Consider the following 25,391-nt stretch of genomic DNA (forward strand, 5'->3'; position numbering starts at 1 on the left):
AATGCAGTCTTGATGGTGATTAGATATATTAAGCCAAATGAAAAAAGTTTATGTGTGCAACGATGCGTTCTTAAGGTGGCTACACCCTGTATGCGCTTTATTAAGCGCTTAGTGAAAAAGCGCTTGATAAGCTTTAAAAAGAATACATATATGCACTGCAATGTAAAAATGACTTGCTGTTCATATGTCCAGTATTTGGAGCTTCTTTTAACCACTTAAGGTTTCCAAAAACGTGAAGCAATTAAAAGAAGTGACCTGACCATGCTTTATGTGGCTTCTGCTTGGAAGCCTCTCACTATATCATATAATACAAGTAAGCCGTAGAAAAAAATGACCATGATTTCGGCAAAAAAAGATGCTTCAGGAAAACACTGTCAACATTTAAGAGTCTTCTGCTTGAAAAATTTGAGAGACACACCAGCATCTAAAAGACAAAATGTGCAGATTCCTTAGAATATGTTTACAGTTTTAGCAAATATAACAAGATGTATTTTTAACCAAATTCACCCACTAAAGTATAACCAATTAATTTGGCAAGCCCTAAACATGTGTGTCCAACACCTAATAGTAAATTACATTAGAAAAGACTACTATGAAATAATCCAACAAACAGTTATATAATAAGTCATTCAGTTGTTATAGTATTTGGGTCATGTGAGGGAAACTTTCTAATGATTTTTGGCTCATTGTTACAAGGCATCATTGCATCATTTCGGGCAAAACATTTGTGCAACACCAACTTTTTGTAGAAATACCTCTTTCTTTCTTTCTATTGATGGGTATGGTTTTTTGGTTGTTATGTTTTTTTTGGTTGGTCTGTTTTTGGGGGGTTAGTGAGTAGGTTTGTTTTTTGCTTAGTGAGTGTGCTATGTTTTGGTTCGTGAGTACGACTTTTTTTGGTTGGTATGTTTTTTTGTTATAGTTTTCTTGGTAGTGGGTATATTTTTTTGTTATGGTTTTTTTGAGTGGTGGGTATGTTTTTTTGGTTATGTTTTGGGTTTTTTCAGTGGTGGTTATCTTAATTTCAGTCTCTAAAGTGCATACACTTTTTGTGTTTCTGTTTTATTAGATTATCATGTGTATATCACAGTATCACAGATGACTAAAACGTCTAAAACTCAAATCAGTAATTAAATAATACAATATACAAAAGAAGGAATATACAGCATCATATATCTTATAACCTTACTGGAGACAAAAATGATCTCTTCTAAATAAAGCTTAGTCTTTGAAATGTCCTCTCCTCTACCATCACATTGTTATAAATTCTATCTAGAAATGTCTTAGTTTTTCAATTTGCTGCTTTACGAAGGTGACAATGGGGAATAATTTGCTTTTGCTCTGCTTTCTTTAACTCTTCCATGGCAATAGGCTGATTTACCTTCCAGTAGTCTGGGAAAGTAGAGTAATAACCTCAGATGCTAATGTATCTATTAGCCAATGAAGGAAGATACACATCATGGCAAAAAAAGACAAGTATGTAGATTTATCTGTGATTTCTTTTATTTTAGTTGTAAATTTAATGTCTGGACATTTTTCAGGCACCTTTCTACCAGTAGAGAAGTTTTAACATTTAACACTTGCATCCTATCTACTTGAAGTAAGAATTTCCTTGTGCTTGTCTGAACACTTTCTTCAGCTGTGCAACACATTATATGCTATCTGTAATTCTTGTATGCTAAGCTAGGAAATGGCTTTTCGGCTTTAAGAAGTGCCATGAAGCATGAAGGGTCCATTCAGTTCAGTGTATTTTGCTGTTGAGTTTTGCGCTTATAGTTCCAATCAAATCTTCAGTAATATGTCAAATGTATTCCTATATGTGTATATGTAAAATATGGAAACTAAAATGCATTTATGAGTGATAATTAAAATATTAAATAATTGGTAAACATAAACAGCTAAAAAAAATATTGTATATACGTATACATAAATGTGTGTCTATATGTATGTGTGTATATATATATATATATATAGCTATATATATATATATATACATATAAAAAAACAAACTACCTTCTCACCCCCGTGGGTGGTCATTTGTCCTTCCTCATTCACGGGTCCTCTGCCAGAGGCCTGGGAGTTTGAGGGTTCTTAGTTGTTCCCAGCACTGCGCTTTTCTGGACAGAGAGCTCAAATGTTGCTCCTGGTATCTGTTGCAGCCACCTTTCCAACTTAGGGGTCACTACTACATGTATATAAAAATATATATAAATATATATATATATATATATATACATATATATATATATATATATATATATATATTATATAAATCTCAGTGTATGTATGTATGTGTGTGTGTATGTCCGCTAAAGATCCGCACCGTAGCATTTACAATCACGAAATTTTGCACAGACGTCCCATATGACCCAGGGAACGTCGTAGTCTATGTTTTGACAGAAAAATTTAACCCCGTGCTTTACAGTTAGTCTCTAAAATCCTGCCGCCATTAAACTGAATGGAGGTGGGAGCTGTAGGTTATTAATAGCAACTGTCAATGGTTGCTATAGGAACAAAATAAACTGTTAGTTGAAGCTTATCCGTGAGGTTATATGAAGTCGGTGGAGAGATGGATAGAGAGACAGAAAAAGACAGACAGACAGAGACACAGACAGACAGATGGGGAAAGGGACAGACAGACAGATGAGGAAAGAGACAGCCCTGGAAACAGACAGACGGGCAAAGAAACAGACGGGCAAAGAGACAGCCGGGCAAAGAGACAGCCGGGCAAAGAGACAGCCGGGCAAAGAGACAGCCGGGCAAAGAGACATACCTGAAAAGAGACAAACGGGCAAAGAGACAGACAGGCATGAGACAGACCTGGAAACAGACAGACCTGGAAACAGACAGCCCTGGAAAGAGACAGACGGGCAAAGAGACAGACGGAGAAAGAGACAGACCGGGAAAGAGACAGATGGGGAAAGAAACAGACGGGTACGAGACAGACCTGGAAAGAGACAGACGGGCAAAGAGACAGCCCTGGAAAGAGACAGTCCTGGAAAGAGACAGTCCTGGAAAGAGACAGTCCTGGAAAGAGACAGACGGTGAATGAGACAGACGGGGAAAGAGACATACCGGGAAAGAGACAGACGGGCAAAGAGACAGACCTGGAAAGAGACAGACCAAGACAGACGGAAAAAAAGACAGATGGGGAAAGAGACAGACAGACACGGAGATAGAGAGAGACAGACAGACACAGAGATGGAGACAGATAGACTGATACAAATACAGACAGAGATAGAAATAGTCAGACAGAGACATAGACACAGACACACAAGGAAAGAGACAGACAGAGAAACAGACAGACAGCGACACACAGACAGAGACTGGGAGAGAGACAGAGAGACAGTTACTATCCCGGGCACCAGCTAATATATATATATATATATATATATATATATATATATATATATATATATCTGGCAAAAACTAAGAGACCACTGCAAAATTGTCAGTTTTTCTGAGTTTTCTCTTTACAGGTATATTTTTGAGTAAAATGTAAATTGTTCTTTTATTCTATAAACTACTGACAATGTCTCCGAATTTCCAAACAATAAATTTTGTATTTATTTTCTGAAAATGAGAAATAGTCAAAAAAACAATGCATCGCTTTCAGATCTCAAATAATGCAAACAAGTTCATAACCATTTAGAAACAATACTAATGTTTTAACTCAGGAAGAGTTCAGAAATCAATATTTTGTGGAATATCCATGATTTTTAATCACAGCTTTCATGCGTCTTGGCATTTGTTTCCACCAGTCTTTCACACTGCTTTTGGGTGACCTTATGCCACTCCTGGTGCAAACATTTAAGCAGTTTTTCTTTGTTAGATGCCTTGTGACTATCCATCTTCCTCTTTATTACATTCTAGAAGTTTAATGGGGTTCAGGTTTGTAGATTTGGCTGGCCATGACAGGGTTTTGATGTGGTGGTCCTTCATTCACACATTAATTGACCTAGCTGTGTGGCATGGCCCATTGTCCTGCTGGAAAAAACAGTCCTCAGAGTTGGGGAACATTGCCTGAGCAGAAGGAAGCAACTGTTTTTCCAGGATAACCTTGTATGCATCTTAATTCAAACGTCCTTCGCAAAGTTTAATCTGCCCAATTCCAGCCTTGGTGAAGTATCCCCAGATCATCACCAATCCTCCACAGTGGGTGCAAGACACTGTGGCTTGTACGCCTCTTCAGGTATTCACCTAACCGTTAGACAACTAACCTGTTGGGCAAAGCTGAAAATTATACTCATCAGAGAAGATTACCTTACTCCAGTCCTCTATGGTCCAATCCTTATAGTCTTTGGCAAATTTCAGCCTGGCTCTCCTTTGCTTCTCATTGATGAAAGGCTTTTTTCTAGCTTTACATGACTTGAGCCCTGCCTCAAGGAGCCTGTTGCGAACTGTTCTTGCCGTGCACTTTACCCCAGCTGCCATTTGCCATTCCTTTTGTAGGTCACTTGATGTCATTCTGCGGTTGCTGAGTGACATTTGAAATAGATGACATTCATCCCGGTCAGTGGAGAGTCACTTTTGGTCTCTGCGGTCTGCCCACTGGTTGGAATTCAACTGACACTGGAATGGAATAGCTGTCAGATATGTAGAGAAGCTGATTTTTATAAAAGTGTGCAGTGGTCTCTTAATTTTTGCCAGAGCTGTATATATATAATATATACTGTATATCCACATACTGTATATATGTAGATATATATATGCATACACATGCATATATATATATATATATATATATATTATTTATTTTTTTATTCTTATTACTTTTTTAAAGTAGTTATATGCATATGTATATAACGTATATATGCATACATGTACACACACACACACACACACACACACACATATATTATTTTATTTTTATTATTATCTTATTTTTTAAAGTAGTTTACTAATTGATAATATCTTAATTACCATCAATACTTGCATTTTAATTTCAATATTTTGTTAATTCAATATTTTAAATATAGTTTCATAATAAATTCATGCTTAGAAAGGGTTTCTTACATTTCCATGTATAAACAGATATTATATTTTTTAGGATATGTAATTTCTGTAAGGGAATGTATGCTCCATACCTTATATACAAGTTTAATACACTTCTCCGTGATGACTTTTAACTTCATTGTTCAAACAGGAGAACATTTCCCCAAGTAAAGACATGCTGAAAAGGCTATTATATCTATTTGATAATGGATTTTACTCAATTGTCATGTACTTCACTCTGCCTAGACAGGCGTATGTTAGCGAAGAAAAAACATGCTTTTATGTACCTGGAACAAAGGGAAAAAATAACAGCAAATTTAAAGTAATTTGCTTTTGTGCAAATAATACTAATCTGCTACTGTGTTTTCTAGTTCAGACCCGTGTTTAAAAACATTAATGGCCCTTTTTTTGTTATGTCTGGAAATGGGAGGATACATTGAAAGATCAAAAATCAAAGAAAGTGGATTTTATTTTTCTCGCCTTATTATGATTCAGAAGCCATGGCTTTCTCCCCGCAGGTCCATATTCTTCTGTTCATCCCTTGTTCAAGAAATTACCTTCATGTTTACCTTGGCATAAATAAATGAAATAATGTTACATGTAATGTTCCTCAAACATAATTGAATAAATCGGGTTGAGGCAGGAGATCTTTGTTTGGTAATATATTATTGTGTTCTCTTTGCACCGAGCATCTGAAGAACTTTGAGGTTTTCATACACATATAGAGATATGGAAAGGAAAACATAAATCATTTGACAGGAGAGGACTTCGGGTTCACCTTCTATGGATAGCCTGTGGATGAAGGCCAAGTGTCTTCTCATGAATAAGGTCTTAAACCATTAAATCTCAGGATAACACAGGATATTGGTCATTACTTTCCACATGAAGAGTTCATTTTGCGACTGTACAATGTGATGTGGAGGAGTTTTTGATCAGTGTCTGTCTTTCAAGGATTGATCCCTGTTTTATGTTGGCATCATTTGCTTCTCTACTCTCCAGCTCATCTCCTCCCCTCATTGTGTTTTCAATGCATCAAATCCAGAAAGGCACTGATGCTCAACTGAGCCTAAGAGCTGGGAACAGCCTGCCCAAGTGAAACACACAGATATTGCCGTCCTCTAATGTACACAAGTGAAGAGGTCACACTTGCCAGGTTCTCTCTGAATGTAATGACATGAATACCGGCCATATTACATGTTGAAATGCTTTGCAAAGCGCCAGGATGCAGTTGAGTACACATACAAATATATTTGTATGTTTGTCAAAACTGACGGACTATGGCGGCAAATTGTGAGGATTATTTGCTTGCGTGAGATTTGGCATGCAATTGAACCCAACATTACACACACCAAGAATGTCATTCTACCCATGTAATCCTGTTCTATTATTTTTCATACCCATATTATGGAATATCCCTATATTACCACTATAGGTCCATACTCCTATTAGGCAAAATGGCATGAACAGTGTACTCATAACTATGAATACACTGTATTATTTATTTGCTTCTATTAGCCAAATGGTACACTTTTTGGGCCATTTTGGCAAATTGGAGTACTGAACTGTAGCTGTAAAATGCTGCCCTTATATAGGCCATCATATTTAGCTGACAGTTGTAAAGATCTGATGTGACTGTCATGAGAAACTAGTGAAGACATATGCAAATCAGGCTGGAGGTGCACCATGGGTCATGTCAGTACATTAGGGGTATGTCAGTGAGCTAGGGATGTGTCAGTACATTAGGGGGGTGTCAGCAAACCAGGGGCGTGTAAGTGCACTAGGGCCATCTCAGCAAACTAGGGGCGTGTCAGTACACTAAGGGTGTGTCAGAGAATTGGAGATATCAGCAAATTAAGGGCATGTCTTTGCACTAGGTGTGTGTCAGAATTTGGGGTATATCAGCAAATTAAGGGAGTGTAAGTCCACTAAGGGTGGATCAGTCCACTAGGGACATGTCAGCAGTGCACTAGGGGCATGTCTTCAAACTAGGTTTGTGTCAGCAAACTAGGGGCATGTCAGTGAACTAGATGTGTGTCAGCGAACTAGGGGTGTGTCAGAAAACTAGGGGTGTGTCAATGCATTAGGGGCATGTCAGTGCACTTGAAATCGCATATTTCATGTCTGACACATCATATCTCTACAAAAAGGCATGAATTTTATTGGCAAAAAAGGCGTGAATTTTATTGGGGAACATGCGCCTATACAACCATACCAGCACTTATACAACCATACCAGTACAACCACAGGCAAAAGAATACTGATAGGTTCCCTTTAAGATGGAATGATCAGATAACATGTATAGGCAATATTGTGATTAGGATAGTGCTCCAGCTTATCACAACAATACCAAAATAGTAGATGAGATTTTTTTAAATTCTAACCCATTTGTTGCAGAGAAAATCATAGTAGAAATGGACATGCTGCAGATTTCACCCATTGCAATGCAATTTTGCCACAAAATCCACATGATTTGGTGTAAATTTTTCCACCATAGTTTTTGAAAAAATATTTTTCCACCTTTAGTAGTACCCTTGGGTCCAGGAGCCTCAAGTTATGCGCCTGCAGATGGATGGACGATAGCAGAAATTGACATATTATATTTTATTTACTCAGCCAGGAATAAAAATCAATAGAAATAAGTCCAAAAGCTTTGCTAGAAGGTACTTACAATGAGTATGCATTTCCGGTTAAAAACAGTGATTGCTGCTAAAACAACATTTCACATTAAGGCAATGTTCACATCTTGTGTTTTAACAGCAGGTCTGGGTTTTTTATGCAAATTAAAAGTTGCTTTTTACAGTACCAGCAAAAGTTCTGAGCTTTCAGAAATCTCATGATAATATATAGGTAAAAAGGGAACGGGTTTAATACCGTGCTAAAAACCACAACTGCTGTAGATTAAAAGATTTTCTTTTATTTTTACAGTTCTACGCGTTTCAGAGACATCTCCATCTCCTTCCTCAGGAAAAAGGAAATCTCATGCATGATTGTTTTTTTTCCCTGACTGAAATGGAAAACTGCAGCATTTTTGAAAGAATAAGTGTGTCAGTTCTTTCATCATTATTGCAGCATTGTTGCACCATTTTTTCACCAGAGAAAACAATGAGAAAGTGCGGAACTAATGCAAAATACTGTGTTTTTGTAGCATTTTTGATGCATTTTTGATGAATCACATTATCTTTATTTGAACATGTACTATAGACAAATGATACATTATATATATATATATATATATATATATATATATATATATACACACACACACACACACACAGGGTTGGGATATTGAAATTTTTAACATCAGGTTCTCTGTAAACCCCTCCCATTTGAAAACCACAACCATTATGTAACCACACCCATTTTGTTAGCCACACCCATTTTCACGCATTTTCCTCAACCAAAAAATACAAGTAATTTCAAGTAAAATCTCTTTCCCCTTCTTACCCTCATATACCATCACTCTCCTGTCCAGTACCAGTTGTTCCAGTCACTGTCAGTCATATTGTATTAAACGTTTTTTCTACAATTTTTAAAAATTATTACTAAAGGAGCCCTGCTAATATTGGAACCAACAGCTCTCATCCCATGTGGCTCCTTTCCCCCTATAGATCCCATCTCATGTGGTCTCTTTCCCCTGCAAATCCCATCCCATGTGACTCTTTTCCCCCTACAGATCCCATCCCATTATGGCCTTTTTCCCCTGCAGGTCCTATCCCATTATGGCCTCTTTCCCCTGCAAATCCCATCCCATTATGGCCTCTTTCCCCTGCAGATCCCATCCCATTATGGCCTCTTTCCCCTGCAGATCCCATCCCATTATGGCCTCTTTCCCCTGCAGATCCCATCCCAATATGGCCTCTTTCCCAAGCAGATCCCATCCCATTATAGCCTCTTTCCCCTGCAGATCCCATTATGGCCTCTTTCCCCTGCAGATCCCATCCAATTATGGCTTCTTTCCGCTGCAGATCTCATCCCATTATGGCCTCTTTCCCCTGCAGATCCCATCCCATTATGGCCTCTTTCCCCTGCAGATCCCATCCCATTATGGCCTCTTTCCCTGCAGATCCCATCCCATTATGGCCTCTTTCCCATGCAGATCCCATCCCATTATGGCCTCTTTCCCCCAGCAGATCCCATCCCATTATGGCCTCTTTCCCCTGCAGATCCCATCCCAATATGGCCTCTTTCCCAAGCAGATCCCATCCCATTATAGCCTCTTTCCCCTGCAGATCCCATTATGGCCTCTATCCCCTGCAGATCCCATCCAATTATGGCTTCTTTCCCCTGCAGATCCCATACAATTATGGCTTCTTTCCCCTGCAGATCTCATCCCATTATGGCCTCTTTCCCCTGCAGATCCCATCCCATTATGGCCTCTTTCCCCTGCAGATCCCATCCCATTATGGCCTCTTTCCCTGCAGATCCCATCCCATTATGGCCTCTTTCCCCTGCAGATCCCATCCCATTATGGCCTCTTTCCCCTGCAGATCCCATCCCATTATGGCCTCTTTCCCTGCAGATCCCATCCCATTATGGCCTCTTTCCCATGCAGATCCCATCCCATTATGGCCTCTTTCCCCCAGCAGATCTCATCCCATTATGGCCTCTTTCCCCTGCAGATCCCATCCCATTATGGCCTCTTTCCCCTGCAGATCCCATCCCATTATGGCCTCTTTCCCTGCAGATCCCATCCCATTATGGCCTCTTTCCCATGCAGATCCCATCCCATTATGGCCTCTTTCCCCCAGCAGATCTCATCCCATTATGGCCTCTGTCCCGTGCAGATCCCATCCCATGTGCTCCTTTTCCCCTACAGATCCTGTCCCATATGGCTTCTTTCCCCATATAGTTCCCATCTATGCAACCTCTTCTCCCCATATAGTTCCCCTCTATGCACCTCCTCTCCTCCTCTCCCCATATAGCACCCATCTTTGCTGCACGCCAGGTCAGGGAGCAGACAGGCTTCACTGAACCCGGAAGTGCGGCGCGTACAAAGATACGGAGATTCATTCGTGTCAGTGTCTTAAAGACACTAAGACAAGTGAATAAAAAAATGGCTGAATCCCACCCCTGCACACACACACACACACACACACACACACCGAAAACGCAGCAAAAATGCAGCAAAACCTGATTTTTGTAAACAGCTTTTTTACTGTCAAGAGAGCAGATTTTGGCTGTGAAAATGGTTTTACACACAATTCTTTTTGAAAAATGCTATTATCTTTTTAATACAGCTCTTCTTAGGTAAAGTCAGAAATACATTCAAAAGGAATAGGAAAAATGAAGAACATGCTTGATATTTTCCTTCTTGCCAGATCTACTTCTTGTTTTGGCTCAAAATACCACATCAAACACTGTGGCAATTAAAACAAACCCCAAAAACCCCCTTTGTGTTAAATTATGGGGTAGTCTCACATACTGTATATGGCCATTCAGAAAGCAGTATATGCCAATATTCTGACATAAAACAGCTTCAAAATGTTGCAAAAATTTCAACACTTTTATTTTTTAACTGGCACATGTATCTTGGGGTGGCGCATGGCAGCTAAACGAGGTGCCAGATACATTAAGAAGAACATGCTTATACATGAATTTGGCACATCTTACTCCAATGCTAAAGTGTTTATTCCAAGTAGTACTCCAACGACAAAGGGAACGTGGTGTTTTTTGATCATTTTTGGCCTTTTTTTGTAGTGCTTATTATTCATTTTTTTCAAGCATGCTTTATGTCTTTTTTTTCTGACATTTTTTGCTATATACTTTTCTAAAGTACATGAAAATTTACAGAAAAAATGTTTTAGGAGTTACAAAAATTGCCCCTAAAACCATGCCTGGTCCATAGACACAAAGAACCTGTAGAGCGTCAGCATTTTGTGACAGCTGGCAGATTTCTTACAGAAATGTCTGTTATCTCTTCTATTCATGTGAAATGGATTCTTTCTGCTGTGGTTACATGAATTTCTGCTAGTCATAGGCTGGAGATGCAAAGTGACTTTGGCCACAACACAGGCCACGCAGCCAAAGATCACTATGAACTGCTACTACATTGCAGCAAAGTGCAGGTGAATGGGGTAGAATTGTGATAGCTAGGATGCCTAGAAAAAGCAAAAAATATGAATGGGTCTGACTTTTTTACTTCTTGCTTTCCACCAATGCATTACCCTGGGTACAGTTCTTCCCCATTCGTCTGCATTATGCTGCACGGTAGCAGTGGGATATAACGCTCTTTGGTAGCTCGATCTGTGTCACTATCAATTTCACCTTGTATCCCCAGCAATATTCAGATAAATGGGACGGCTACAGCAACAAATTTTACACAGGTGACCAGTGGAGTTGGTGCAAATCAATCTGTAAGCTCCGATCCAGTGGACATGTCAGTAATCTGTGGCTGCTGGATGGAAGCCATGAGAACTGCCTCTTAGGCCCCCTTCACATGCATGTGTTTCCAATACACGTGCCATCTATTTTAGTCATGGAAACCACCCGTGTCCATGATAACCTACAGTGATCTTGACATGTGCAAGTTTTTTCATAGGTCATTTGTACATGTAAACCACACGGAGACATGTCCATATTTTTCCTGCAGCACGGATGACAAATACAAATACAAGTCTATGGGTCCGTGAAAAAAATGTACAGCACACGGATGGCATCCTTGTGCCATCTGTGTGCCATCCGTGCTTACCATTGCAGAAGTTAGGAGAAGCTTTGTCATTTCAATCAATCATTCTTTATCCATACTAGAAAAACATGGATAGCACACTGATGACACACTAATGGAAAGTGCTGATGACACTGACACTGTTTTTTCACATACATGTTTTATATGGACGTGTGAAAGAGGTCTTGATGATGGCATTTGATTAGCCAGGCATTGATCAGACTCACCTATTGAAGTACTGTATATGGGTCAGTGAAAAGACAGGCAGCATACAGAAGCCATTCTAGTGCTGTCGATATTTTAAGTTTGTTTGATAGGAAAAGCTTTAGGGGTTTTTTTTGCATATCAAAAAAACTGATGGTGCACTGACGGTAAAAACTGAGCAATCGCAGATCTAACGCTGTGTCCGCACTTTGCGTCGCCCTACTTGCAGTTCAAAACGCATCCTCTGGCAGTAATTGATTTTGCCAAAGTTGCTTTTGACCACAAAATAGCGCTAAAAACGCATGCGTATTTACCGCGTTTTAGCCACGTTTTTTGCGCTTTTTACATGCTTTTCCATTGTGTTTTGAAAGATGCGTTTTGAACATAAAGACACTGCTAAATAAAGTTTAAATAGTCAAACACAATGAAAAAAGGGGAAAAAAAGGAACACATATATAAATATTGAAATGATAAAGAAAATAGTTATATTTCTTATAATTATAGCGGTTTTATACTATTTAGCGGTAAAATAGCATTAACTTTATATTTTTCATTATTTTAATTGTAGGACTATGTGTATGTGTAAAGGGACATATTATTCTATTATTGTAATGTCAGAAAAGCTTGCGTTTTGGATTTCCAAAACGCATTGTTTCTGCAGCTATAAAGCAGGTAAAACGATGGAATTTTGATATTTCTTGCTTTTTGCTACTTCTCATTGACTTCAATGTTAGCAAAACGCAGCCCAAATGGCAAAAACAATTGACATATGTAGTGACCAGAAAAGCCACTACTAATGTGTGTTCTGTATTATCTATGTGATTACATTTGTGACACCTATTCCCCACCTTGTGAGGAGGTAAATTATTTAGCGTTGCGCTGCCCTCTACTGCCTTGCTTTAGTATTGCAATTGATTTGAAAGCAAGGAAGTGGCTGTTGGGGGCGGACCTTGAGGAGGCAGTTTAAAAGAAAAACCTGTTAGATGCGGTTGAGTTGCTGTGATGCAGGAGAAAAAAAAAAGACCTCCATTGAGATATGCGGGGAGTGTAATTATCACCCTATTCAGAGCGCCCCGTTTCTGCAACAACAGAGTACTGAAAAACGCAGTTAATCCAATTGATAGTGACATCCATCTTCCCAAGGCCGGGATAGGAAAAACGCTTGAACTAGTCCACTGTTTAAGAGATCTCTTTATTGCTATGAAATTACTGTCTATTGGAAATGGAAAAACAACTTTGATTGACTAAAGGTTGGCTACAAGATTTAAGTAAAGTTCCTCATTTACGTTTTTACATAATCCTTGGTGTCTGTCTTCCTTCAGCGGCCTTATTCCTGGCAGATATCACCACAACTCAGTCTCCTATCTCTGTTATTTTTCTCTTTATAATTTGCCACCTAACCTAGGAATTTGCTGGAGCCATCGGAGACACCGTGACCTGAACATCCTCTGAGGTAGTAGGCCCGGCTTCTCACAAGGCGGTGCGGCAAATTACACATGCTGCTTCTTTGAAAGTATGGTTTTTGCCACAAAATATGCAAATTAAACGCTGCGTTTGGAAACGCTAAGTGCAGACTAGAAATCCCCATTTACCATTGACTTTGCTGGAAAATCAAAAAGCATGCCTTTTGGCATGAAAATGCTGCAGTTGAAAACGGACCTAAAAAGCAGCTGAAATGCAGGTGGAAACGGAAAGTGCGGATGTGGCGCCCCTGAGGCTTCCATCGCCACAGAGATATTGCACCTCAGCCAGAGGTGTGGTATCCCATCCCGGGTAAGAATGGGGTCAACTCCCGGTGCACAATCAAAACTTGCACACACCAATTGGTAGGCATACACCGGGTCAGGGATAGTGGCAGCAACCATCATAGATTTAGTCATGGGGACGTAAGTCCCATCACTGGTCCCAATGGTGTGGGTGGGGCCTAGTCAGTGGCTGTGTGGGAGGAGTCAGAAAGAGTGAGTAGAAAAAGGAACTAGGAAGTTCAAGTCAAGGCAGTCTGTCAGAAGGAGTAGAGGAGTGAGGAGGTGGGCTGTCAGGAAAGGACAGCAGATAGAGAAGGCAGAGACAGAAGGAGGTTCCGGGTGGAGATCCTGGGGTCCTGCTAGGCCAGGTGACACCGACAGAAAGGAAGAAGGGATTCCAGGCCATGGAAGGGCAATTGTGCCGTGACTTGTTCCACTGACAACATCGGGTGGAGGGATCTGGCTGCATTCAGGGACGGTCCCTAGACAAAGGGAAGAAAGACAATTCCTCAAAAGTAAAACCGAAGGCCTGGGAGATCGTTGCAAGCGCCAAGGGCCACGTCCCGCCACAGACCCCCGGTGAAGGGAGCAAGATACGACTGCGGTTAACCCCCTTTGTGCAGGCCCTGTGGTGGAGGCCCGAGACCAGCTAAAACAGTCGAAGGCTAGGAAGCAAGTCAGAAAAGGACACACACAAAAGGGGTACACCGGGACTGACCCTTGACCTATCCGGGATCGGCGGTGGCCCTGACAGCGGATCCTGGCATTCCGTGGGTAACCGATCAACTGCAGTACTGAGACTGAACAGTGAGTAAAACCATCTTAACTGCAAGCCCTGTGTCGTCTGGTTCATCCTGCACCTCGGCAATAAACACCATAGACTTTACCAAGCACCCAAAGGTTGCCCCGGAGTATCCGCTCTACCTGTGGAGAGCAAGAAACACCTCAGCTGCCATAATACCAGCCCCAGAAGTCCCTCCCAGCAGCTGCGGCGCCATAGCCGCAAATTACTACAGGTGGCGTCACGAGTATTCATAGAAACATTATCATCATCTCCCCAATACCACCACATTAACTGACTCCACCAGGGTCACGGAGTCAGGCCCCGCCACCGCTGACTACCCTGGACTAGTCCGGCCCGACGCCGAGTCACCTAAGGTCCTGGGGTGGGCGAGTCACGGACACAGCCTTAGGCTGTGTCCGCACTTTCCGTTGCCTCCTGCGTTTTAGCTGCTTTTTAGGTCTGTTTTCAACTGCAGCGTTTTCATGCCAAAATGCATGCTTTTTGATTTTCCAGCAAAGTCTATGGAAAATTGGGATTTCTAGTCTGCACTTTGCGTTTCCAAATGCAGTGTTTAATTTGCATATTTTGTGGCAAAAACCATGCTTTCAAAGAAGCAGCATGTCAATTGTTTTTGCCATTTGGGCTTTACCTGCTTTTCCACTGCTTTTTCAACTGCAGCGTTTTCATGCCAAAATGCTTGCGTTATGCTTTTCAAGCAAAGTCAATGGGACATTGAGCTTTCTTGTGCGCACTTTGCTGTTCAAAACGCTGCATTTAATTTGCATAAATTTGGGCAAAAACTCAGCGTTTAAAGAAGCAACATGTCAATTGTTTTTGCCATTTTGGCTGCGTTTCCAATCCATTCAATTTAACACAAAACTGCAGTGTTTCTAAAAGCACCAGAAAAGCACTAAAAACTCATGAAAACCGCAAGGTGCGCATAGGCTACTTTCTTTGCGTTTTACATGCATTTTTAAAGCCAAAAGCATTGTCCTTTCTGCCAGAGGATGCTTTTTGAACTGCAACTACCGCGACGCAAAGTGTGCACATAGCCTTAAACTCTGGTGAAAATTGGTCTGTTTTTTTCATGTTCGAGAAATCAGATCCAATAATCTTGAACAAAACTATAATAAATATGATAAAAGAATGGAAAAATTTAAGAGGAAGGCCTCATTTACATGTATGATTTTGGTGAACGTGTGCAGTCACTGACTGGTCCCTAGGAGAACCTTGACAAATCTCCATCAGTTTTTTTGAATACAAGAAAATTAGACGACATATGAATGGTAAAAACACATTGATGACAATTAGTCCACTTTTGCTTGTGACACAAAAAGACCTGATGTGTGAAATCAGCCTTATATCCATTAGAATGTTACCATCCGTTAGAAATGGAGTGTTTTTTCTCATGTTATCCATATTGTCTCCATGTGGTGTCCATGTTGCATCCATTTTTCTCTCATAGATGTTCTTTTAGTGAAAAAAACTATAGTCAATAAAAAGATCCCTGGGAGGTTACAAGTTCTTAGCAACAGATCTGTAAGACATGAATGCAAAATGGAAGCAAACTGGTAGTCTGAGCCCCAAAACAGATGACAATACACCATACTCTGAGGCTCATGGATGTCACATTGGGATTCATGTTTTTCACGGATGTGTGTATAAGTCCATGAAATAAGTCCACGAGCTGTCTGAGAAAGAAATCATACAGCTCATGGACGTGTCGTGTCACACAGATGTGCTAATGTGGCCTTAAGGCTACTTTACACACTGCGATATCGGTCCCGATATCGCTAGTGTGGGTACCCGCCCCCATCTGTTGCGCGACACGGGCAAATCGCTGCCCGTGTCGCACAACAGCCGTCACACATACATACCTGTCCGGCGACGTCGCTGTGACGGGCGAACCGCCTCCTTTCTAAGGGGGCGGTCCGTGCGGCGTCACAGCGACGTCACTGAACCGCAGCCCAATAACAGCGGAGGGGCGGAGCTGAGCGGGACGTAACATCCCGCCCACCTCCTTCCTTCCTCATAGCGGCCGGGAGGCAGGTAAGGGGAGCTTCCTCGTTCCTGCGGCGTCACACGGAGCGATGTGTGCTGCCGCAGGAACGAGGAACAACCTCGTTACTGCTGCAGTAAAGAGATTTGAGAATGGACCCCCGTGTCGCCGATTAGCGATTTTGCACGTTTTTGCAACGATGCAAAATCGCTTATCGGTGTCACACGCAACGGCATCGCTAATGCGGCCGGATGTGCGTCACAAATTCCGTGACCCCAACGACTCCGCATTAGCGATGTCGCAGCGTGTAAAGCCCGCTTTAGCCTAGGAGAATATATAGATTTTCAGCACATATCTTCAAATGACCAATATTCCTGTCTATTTGAGATCTGACCATGTTTTGGCAGAAATAGAAGTAGATCCTATCCTGTATTTTAACTATTATATATCACGTATTGTCCTTTGTGGAAAAAGCGTCTCTGACAGAATACAATGTGTGTTTGGTTTTAAATACATGGCTCACATAGAGCACCTTCTTAAAGAATAGACCTTAGATCTCATGAGAAACAGCTTGAATTTTATCCTGTAAATTGGTACTCAAAATAGAACCCTAAGGCTATGTTCACACGTTGTGATTATTTTGTATGTTTTATTTTCATGAGTCTTATGCAAATGAAAAGCCATGTAGTTATTTGTGCCATATCATATATACCAGCATTAATTTGTAGTTCTTTAAGGAGATCTGTCCATTAAGCAGCATCTCATGGGGAATGCGATGGCGTAAGTATGGCTAAAATAAGTTGGCATTACCTTTTTTTTCCAACACGAAAATCAATCATAGTCAACAACACTTTCCAAATAAAAAATCCCATAAAAAATTATATATTTTTGTTTAAATGATACAAGCATGAGGGAACGAGGAAGAAAGGAAGTGGATAATAGATCATGAGTAAATAACAATACATTTTTTTTACAATGGGAATCACCTCCAGACATTTCAGTTGAATATGTCTGGAGCATATGATAAACCTAGACGCCATTTAGGCACACTCATTTTTTTTATATTTAATTTTTACACTTTATACCATTTTAACACATGATGTAAGCTTTGTGACTCGGATGCTGTACATTTTTCCTACAGAGCCTCATATTGGCTCCAAAATTTATCAAGCAAAATGATGTTAAATGATGATGAATATTACATGTAAGTCATTTTCTTTAGGTGTTGTGTACCTGCTCTTTGTGCTGTCGCATTGATGTAAGGCACAGCTATGATCAGTCACTCCACTATAGCAGCATTGTTCGTAGTTGCTTCATATTTTCCTTTCATAAAGGATCCGTGACAAATCTGTCTGGTAATGAATCCTTATAATGTCAGTCTTCAGGGTTAGTTTTCAATACTACAACAGAGTACATTATTCAGCTTCCAGAACCAATGTAAAGCTGATTAAGTGGCCACTGATGGTAACAGTGTGAAACGATTGAAAGTCATCTTCTGTGTGGCCACGCTGCTGCTTCTCCCCTTCCGCATGCTTTCGGGTATGTGTGCATATAGAATTTTTTAGGATGGTTTTGATGCAGGAAGGCCCAAAAAAAATGCTTGAGGGATTGCTGAAAAGCACTTGAAAGAATCTTTGTATTAATTTCTATTCTATAACCACTTCGCTGTTCATATGTTCAGTCTTTTGAGAGTATTTTTCCACTTCAGGTCTTGAAAAACGCCTAGTGGGAAAAAAAAAGTTCATCTCACTTCTTTAAAATGATTCCTGATGAAATCCACATCAAACTAGACACTATCCAATCAAATGGCTGCAAAAAAAAACCTGCAAAAACTTTTTAAAACCACAAAGAAGGAGTGATTCCTGAAGCAGTATCCACTAGAAAACTCGTCATTTTTCATCACCACAAAAAATCTCTGAGCGTTAGGGTTCTTTTCAACTTGCGATTTTCATGTGTGAGTGCAATCCGATAAAACACCAGATTGTACTCACACCAGTGTTAATCTATGGGGCAGTGTCCATTTGCTTAATTTTCTACGGCACGAATCGCGCTCTTGGTGCAATTGCAGCATGCTGCGTTTTGCAACGAGTCTCGGCTCATGCACTCCCATACAAGGCTATGGAAGCGTGTGAAACATTGCACTGCACTCACATGTTATGATACTGCAGCGTGATATACGCAGAGACAGACAGCGGATGATATGGGGAGAAAGTGCTCCCTCCCTCTTCTCCGCACCTGTTATGTGATCGCAAGATCACATCAGCTGCATGACTCTTAGTTGACACCCACCGCAGAGGGTCATTAGTATATCGCTTCCCAATGCTCTTGCATTGGAAGCGGTACGCAAGTGGACAAGAGACCTTGCAATGCTGCTGTGCCCCTTCCCATGGTTTATACCATAGCTCTGTTTATTATATGGCCCACCATAATGTTCTCAGGAATGTTGATCCTTGCATGATAAGATAAAACTATCAATATAAAATAAAAGTACCGTAACTAAACTTGATTAAAATTAAATAAATCCCACAGGCATACTGGTGCAATGAAGATACAAAAGGTCCCTGTAAATCTAGAATATGCATGAAAATCTCATGAAGATAACATTTCATACAAATATGTGTAAAAGTTTCCCAGACAGACTAGATTCTATGGAACAGCAACAGTTGCGATAAGCACAGTAGAAGAAAAGGAAAGAGAACAGACTCTGACATGTCCTACTGCCAGGTGGTAAGTGTTTCTACAAACATGGACAGCGGGAAACATCACTCTATAAGGAGTTTTCCTAATTTGATTAAATTAGAGGCCGATTCCAGAATCTCTAAGGCCATTCCTTCAGATTAAAGTAGTACAGCTCGCAGCGTTATTGTTACCATCAAAGACAGAGCCATTAGACACTGATGGGACTATTGTCTTAAAAATAATTTCCATGTCTGTAATTTTTCATTATCATTTAGCTTTTCCCACTGAATCCTAATCAAGGAAGACATCCAAAAATGTACTTTACATTAATTCAAATCATTTTTTTTAAGATGGCTGGATCAGAACAGCTCCTCTTCTTTGCTTTAATGGTCAATACAGGGACAATAAAGATACAGTATGTGCACGAGGGGGCATTGATACTCCATATGGATTTAAAGGCAGAAAATCCTTTGTGTGGTATAGCCACTGATATTATCCAGACAATGCAGAAAAATCTGCAGTGGAAATTGACCTGCAGTGCGGAATTTTAAATCTCATGTATGACAATTTATGCTGAAATTTTCTGGATTTGCAGAGCATAGGTTGAAAGTTTGACAAATCCACATGCAAATTTGTGATAACTAAGCATGTAACACACATAGATTTTTATTGAGCTGCAACAGAAAATCTGCAGTGATTATTAACTAAGGCCTCACTTCTTATATAAAAGTAGCAACAAATCCAGCTCACCATCTCTGCATTCACTCTCTGTTCAGAGCCCGAACAAATGCCCCGCCATGGCCCGACAATGGAACAAGTAACACAAGAAAGTCCAGCTCAAATGAACACTTCTTTATTTCTTCAGAATTTCAAGTACACGGGACATCAAAATTTCAACAAGGAAACCACTATAATGGCATATGCATCAACGCGTTTCTGGTGTATTTCCACCCTTAATCATGATTAAGACTGGAAATACACCAGAAACGCGTTGATGCCTATGCCAATTATAGCAGCTTCCTTGTGAAGATTTTGATGTCCCGTGTACTTGTAATTCTCAAGAAATAAAGAAGGAACTGTTCATTTGAGCTGTACTTTGCTGTGTTACCCACTTCTTATACATAAAAAACGGACCAAGTTCTATTGTCGGTGTTTGGACTCTGTGTCTGTTTTTATCATCAGAGTGTCATCCTTTTTGTCTTCAAACTTATTCTATCTATTACCCATAAGAAAACAGACAGTACCCAGATGACACAAGGATGGAAAGATTTGTGTGCTGTCCATTTTTTATGCACTTATTGATTTTAGTAATTGAGTTTGATCCTTGAATTGGATCAAAAATTGATGTTTCAGTTTTTCTTTGTGGCTACTCAGTCCTCAAAAATACATAGACAAATGATCAGACCCATGGAGGTATTACAAGTTATATCTACAAAAACACATATTGAACTTCTTTTACCTATGGACCATAAGAAAACAGACAGCACTCAGGTGACACACGGATGGCATTCATGTCCTGTCCGTTTTTTTATTAACCTATTAATTTTAGTGGGTGAGTTTGATCCTGGAATTGGATCAAAATGGACTTTTCAGTTTTTCTTTGTAGACACTCGACCCTCAAAAAAACACTGACAGGTGACCAGACCCATGGGGTTAGTAAAAGTTATATCTACTAAAACACATATTGAACTTCTCACTTCTCCTATGACCCCTAAGAACACGGACAACACTCAGATGACACAAAGATGGTAGATCTGTGCCATGAGTTTTTTTTACAAACCTATTGATTTCAATGAGTGAGTTTGATCTGTGACTTGGATCAAAACTGGACAACTCTCTTTTTTACTTTACAGACACTCAGTCCACAAAAAAGACAGACAGGTGACCAGACTCATGGTGGTACATACTATATCTATTAAAACACAGATTGAACACATACATAAACTGAACAACAGAATAAGGCCTTAAATGTTCTCTATGTAGTTTATCAAACAAGAATATCTGGAATAATTGTTATGACTTGTATTGAATTTAATTTGAATGGGGTTTTCAGCCTCATAAAATCTTTTCCAAAAAGTTGAAAATGGTAAAAAAATAACCCAAGGAGTAAGGGCTCATGCGCATGTTGCTTATTTTTTTGTGTTTCTGCAGCGTTTTGAGCAGCAGCGTCACATTGTGAAAGTGCATGCATTCTGGTTCCCCAGCAAAGTCTATGAGAATCATGCAAAATCCATGCGCATGTTGCTTCTTGAAACACAGCGTTTTGATTATCAAAAATTTGACAAAATCTCTGCGTTTACAAAAGCAGCATGTCACTTCTTTTGAGAGTTTTGGCAGCGTTCTACACCCATTGAAATCAATGAGTTGTAGAAAAACGCTACCAAAATGCTAAGCAGTGCATTTGCACTGCATTTTTGTTGCGATCCGCATTTTTTTTAACATAATAAACGCAGGTCTTTCGGTCTCTCTCTCTCTGTCCATGTCAGTCTCTCCCCTCCACCCCCTCTCTCATACTCACCGATCCACGATCACCGGCGCTGCGCTGCACGGCGTTCACACTGTGGCGGTTTCTCCTCTTTTGAAATGCCGGCCACTCATTAATCCATCTCGTATTCCCTGCTTCCCCCACCCACCAGCACCTATGATTGGGTGCAGTCAGACACGCCCCCACGCTGAGTGACAGCTGTCTCACTGCAACCAATCACAGCCGCTGGTGGGCGTGTCTATATCGAGCAGTGAAAAAAATAAATAAGTAATTAAAAAAAAAACGACGTGCGGTCCCCCCCAATTTGGATACCAGCCAGGGTAAAGCCACATGGCTGAAGGCTGGTATTCTCAGGATGTGGAGCTCCATGCTATGGGGAGCTCCCCAGCCTAACAATATCAGCCAGCAGCCGCCCGGAATTGCCGCATCCATTAGATGCGACAGTCCCGAAACTCTACCCGGCTCAACCCGAATTGCCCTGGTGCAGTGGCAAACGGGGTAATAAGGAGTTAATGGCAGCAGCCCATAGCTGCCACTACATCCTAGGTTAATCATGGCAGGCGTCTCCCCGAGATACCTTCCATGATTAACCTGTAAGTTAAAGAAAATAAACACACACATCTAAAAAATCCTTTACTTGTATTGAAAGACAAAAAAACACCCTCTTTCACCACTTTATTAACCCCTCAAAAACACCTCCAGGTCCGACGTAATGCACGCTAGGTTCCACGATGCTTTCAGCTCTGCTGCATCCGAAGCTGACAGGAGCAGCAGTAGAACACGACCGCTCCTGTGAGCTCCATGCAGCAACTGAAGTGAGTCGCGTGATCAGCTGTACTGTCACTGAGGTTACTCGCGGCCACCGCTCTCAGGTGGATGACTGCAGCTGTGGCCGCGAGTAACCTGAGTGAAAGCACAGCTGATTGAGTGGCTCACTGCAGCCACTCAGGGGATTTGCGATCACAGGTGAGTCCTTCACGTGTGACCGCAAATCAGGCTGCGACAGAGAGAGAGAGACGCGCGATGTCAGTGAAATCGGGTGAAGCTCTGACGTCACTGCTGCGGACTACTGTGTCCTGACACTGACCTCGGAGGTTCATCTGAGTTCATGACAGCACACAGAGACAGAGCCGTGGGATGACAATGAAGTCGGGTGAAGTTCATCTGAGTTCATTCTCATTGCCCGGCTTTGTCTGTGTCTGCTGTCAGCAGGCATGTAGCAGAGCTGGGGGACTGCACTGACAAAAATGCATCCAAAAGGCATGTAAAATGCATCCAAAATACATGCGTTTTGGATGCATTCTTTTTGTCAACACGCAGCGTCACGTCTGCCAGAGGGTGCATTTATTTCTGCACTGGCCAGGACGCAACGTGCGCATGAGCCCTAATGCTTACCAATCTCCAGCCACTACTGCTCTAAGGGGTACTTTACACGCTGCGACATCGCTACCAATATATCGTCGGGGTCACGTCGTTAGTGACGCACATCCGGCGCCGGTAGCGACATCGCAGCGTGTAACACTAATGAGCAACGATCAACGATCGCAAAATCATTCCAAAATGGTGATCGTTGACACGTTGTTCATTTCCTTAATATCGCTGCTGCCACTGATACGATGTTCGTCGTTCCTGCGGCAGCACACATCGCTATGTGTGACACCGCGGGAGCGATGAACATCTGCTTACCTGCGTCCACCGGCAATGCGGAAGGAAGGAGGTGGGCGAGATGTTACGTCCCGCTCATCTTCGTCCCTCCGCTTCTATTGGCAGGCCGCTTAGTGACGCCGCAGTGACGTTGATATGTCGCCGAACGCACTTCCTCCTTGAAGGAGGGATTGTTCGGCAGTCACAGCGACATCGCTGACAAGGTATGTACATGTGATGCTGCCGTAGAGACAATATTCGCTACGGCAGCAATCATCATATATCACAAGAACGACGGGGGCGGGTGCTATCGCGCTCGACATCGCTAGCAATCGCTAGCGATGTCGCAGCGTGTTAAGTACCCCTAACACTTCCCTGGTCCCTGACTGTCTCTGTTTACCCAACTACAGCAATGACACCACATGTTGACACGTGACCACTGAAGTTAATTACCGACTGCAGCAATGACTTGTTAAGCATGTAAGATTCATGGGACAAACAGTATAATACTATCTCTTGAAGATTTGTAGTACAAGTAATAAATGTTGTAATTTGAACAATATATGAAAAAAATATGAGTCTTGTTTTCTTGTCCACTTGTTTCATATAATAGAATGCATGCCCAGCTATTACATATAGTGTATATATAATAATTAGCTACTTGGGTCATTTACTGTTTTACCGTCAAATACCTTCAAATATTTCACTTTTTTCTTTGGAGGAACCATTTCATCAGGCATTTTTTGATAAGCTTTTATATTCCTGCATATTTCCATAGTGTTCTGGCACCATCTGCTGGATATACATATTCACTTCTTTCAGGAGGGCTGTGTTCATGTGTTTCCATCCAGTCCTTGTCCATGCTATAGCCATCTTGTCCATATTCTGCTTTACTGTCAGCTTTTCATCATATTTTTAGCACAATTTTTATACGTTTTCAAAAATAGTTTTGCACAATGTTGAGTCAGATTGATTTGATTTTTTTTTTATGCTGTTAACTATGCCCTGATTATTACAGCTTTAACCTAATTTCTACCCTGGGAAACAAGAAAGTACGGGCCCATTTAAACTAGTAGATTATGGACGTTAAACTACTGCTGGTCAGCTACATACAAGCCAATCGGAGGTAGTTTAATGGCCTGTTTAGACAAGATAAACAGAATTCTATTTGTACAGAACAATTGTTCTGTACCCATAGAATATATTTTTCAGCAGTAAAAATGTCTACAAGGAACAATAATTTTAATGCCAGCGTAAATTATACAATCACTCGTCAAATGAAAAGGTAATTGAGGGTATTCTTATGCAGCTCATTAATTGGTGAATAAGTTTTCCATCAAACACTCATTAGCAAATTTCTGCTCATGTAAATGATCCTTCAAATGTGAAAGGGTTAATCTGAAAAGTAATGCTACACTCCATTTTGGGGATGTATTTAATAGGGATGAGCGAATAGTAAAATATTCAGGTTTGAATTGTATTCATACCACATAACAAAGCGAAAGCAAGTCAATGGGAAACTCGAATATTTTTGGGTGGATCTTGCAAGCAAGTCTGGTGGGGCTGTAAAAATGATGCAATGGATGGAAAAGTGCTGAAACTGAATAGGAAAAGCATAAGGAAGATGCCTAGATGGATTTCTGACTCACAGCTCGTTTATGTCAGAGTATTACGCCACTTTTACGGAGTGACAATAAAAGCTCCAAAACCAAATGTAAATTGCATTTTACCGGAAAAAATGTTGAGAAACAATCTTTCCTGTATTTACTTGTATATAAGGCAGAATAAAAAAAGAGAAAAAAAAACTAATTTCCCTTTAGCCTATGTTCACACTTAGCTTTTTTGATGTTGTTTTTCTCATTGCTTTTAATCCTGAAAAAAATAATTAGACCATGTAGTAACCGAATATTACCACTTACAAGGGAGAAATACCGCAACACTATGACCAGATCACATAATGGCCGAATAATACTACATACAGGGAAAAATATTGTCACACCGTGACAGACAACATATTACAACCACATAGTGACCAAATACAACCACATACAAGGGAGAAATACCGCCACATCGTGACCAGACCACATATAATAATATTAATAATAATAGTGACCAAATAATATCACATACAAGAGAGAAATACCACCATACTGTGACTGAACCACATATCAACAAGACATAGTGACTGAAAA

The 25,391-nt window shown here is 40.7% G+C and overlaps 1 long non-coding RNA gene across 3 annotated transcripts in view; it reads right to left on the reverse strand.

Moving 5' to 3' along the window:
- Positions 1 to 208: 208 nt before the first annotated feature.
- Positions 209 to 25,391, reverse strand: part of LOC142295444 (uncharacterized) — a 53,730-nt gene continuing 28,547 nt past the window's right edge. For 2 of the 3 annotated variants that reach the window (XR_012751460.1, XR_012751461.1), the window contains 5 exons: positions 17,625 to 18,113; positions 5,476 to 5,564; positions 5,088 to 5,282; positions 2,014 to 2,185; positions 209 to 424 (listed from right to left, as the gene is read on the reverse strand). This is a non-coding gene — a long non-coding RNA (uncharacterized LOC142295444). The remainder of the gene's footprint in view (positions 425 to 2,013; positions 2,186 to 5,087; positions 5,283 to 5,475; positions 5,565 to 17,624; positions 18,114 to 25,391) is intronic. The other variant, XR_012751459.1, reaches the window with a different exon arrangement.

Source organism: Anomaloglossus baeobatrachus, chromosome 3, assembly GCF_048569485.1.
Source record: "Anomaloglossus baeobatrachus isolate aAnoBae1 chromosome 3, aAnoBae1.hap1, whole genome shotgun sequence".
Classification (NCBI taxonomy): domain Eukaryota; kingdom Metazoa; phylum Chordata; class Amphibia; order Anura; family Aromobatidae; genus Anomaloglossus; species Anomaloglossus baeobatrachus.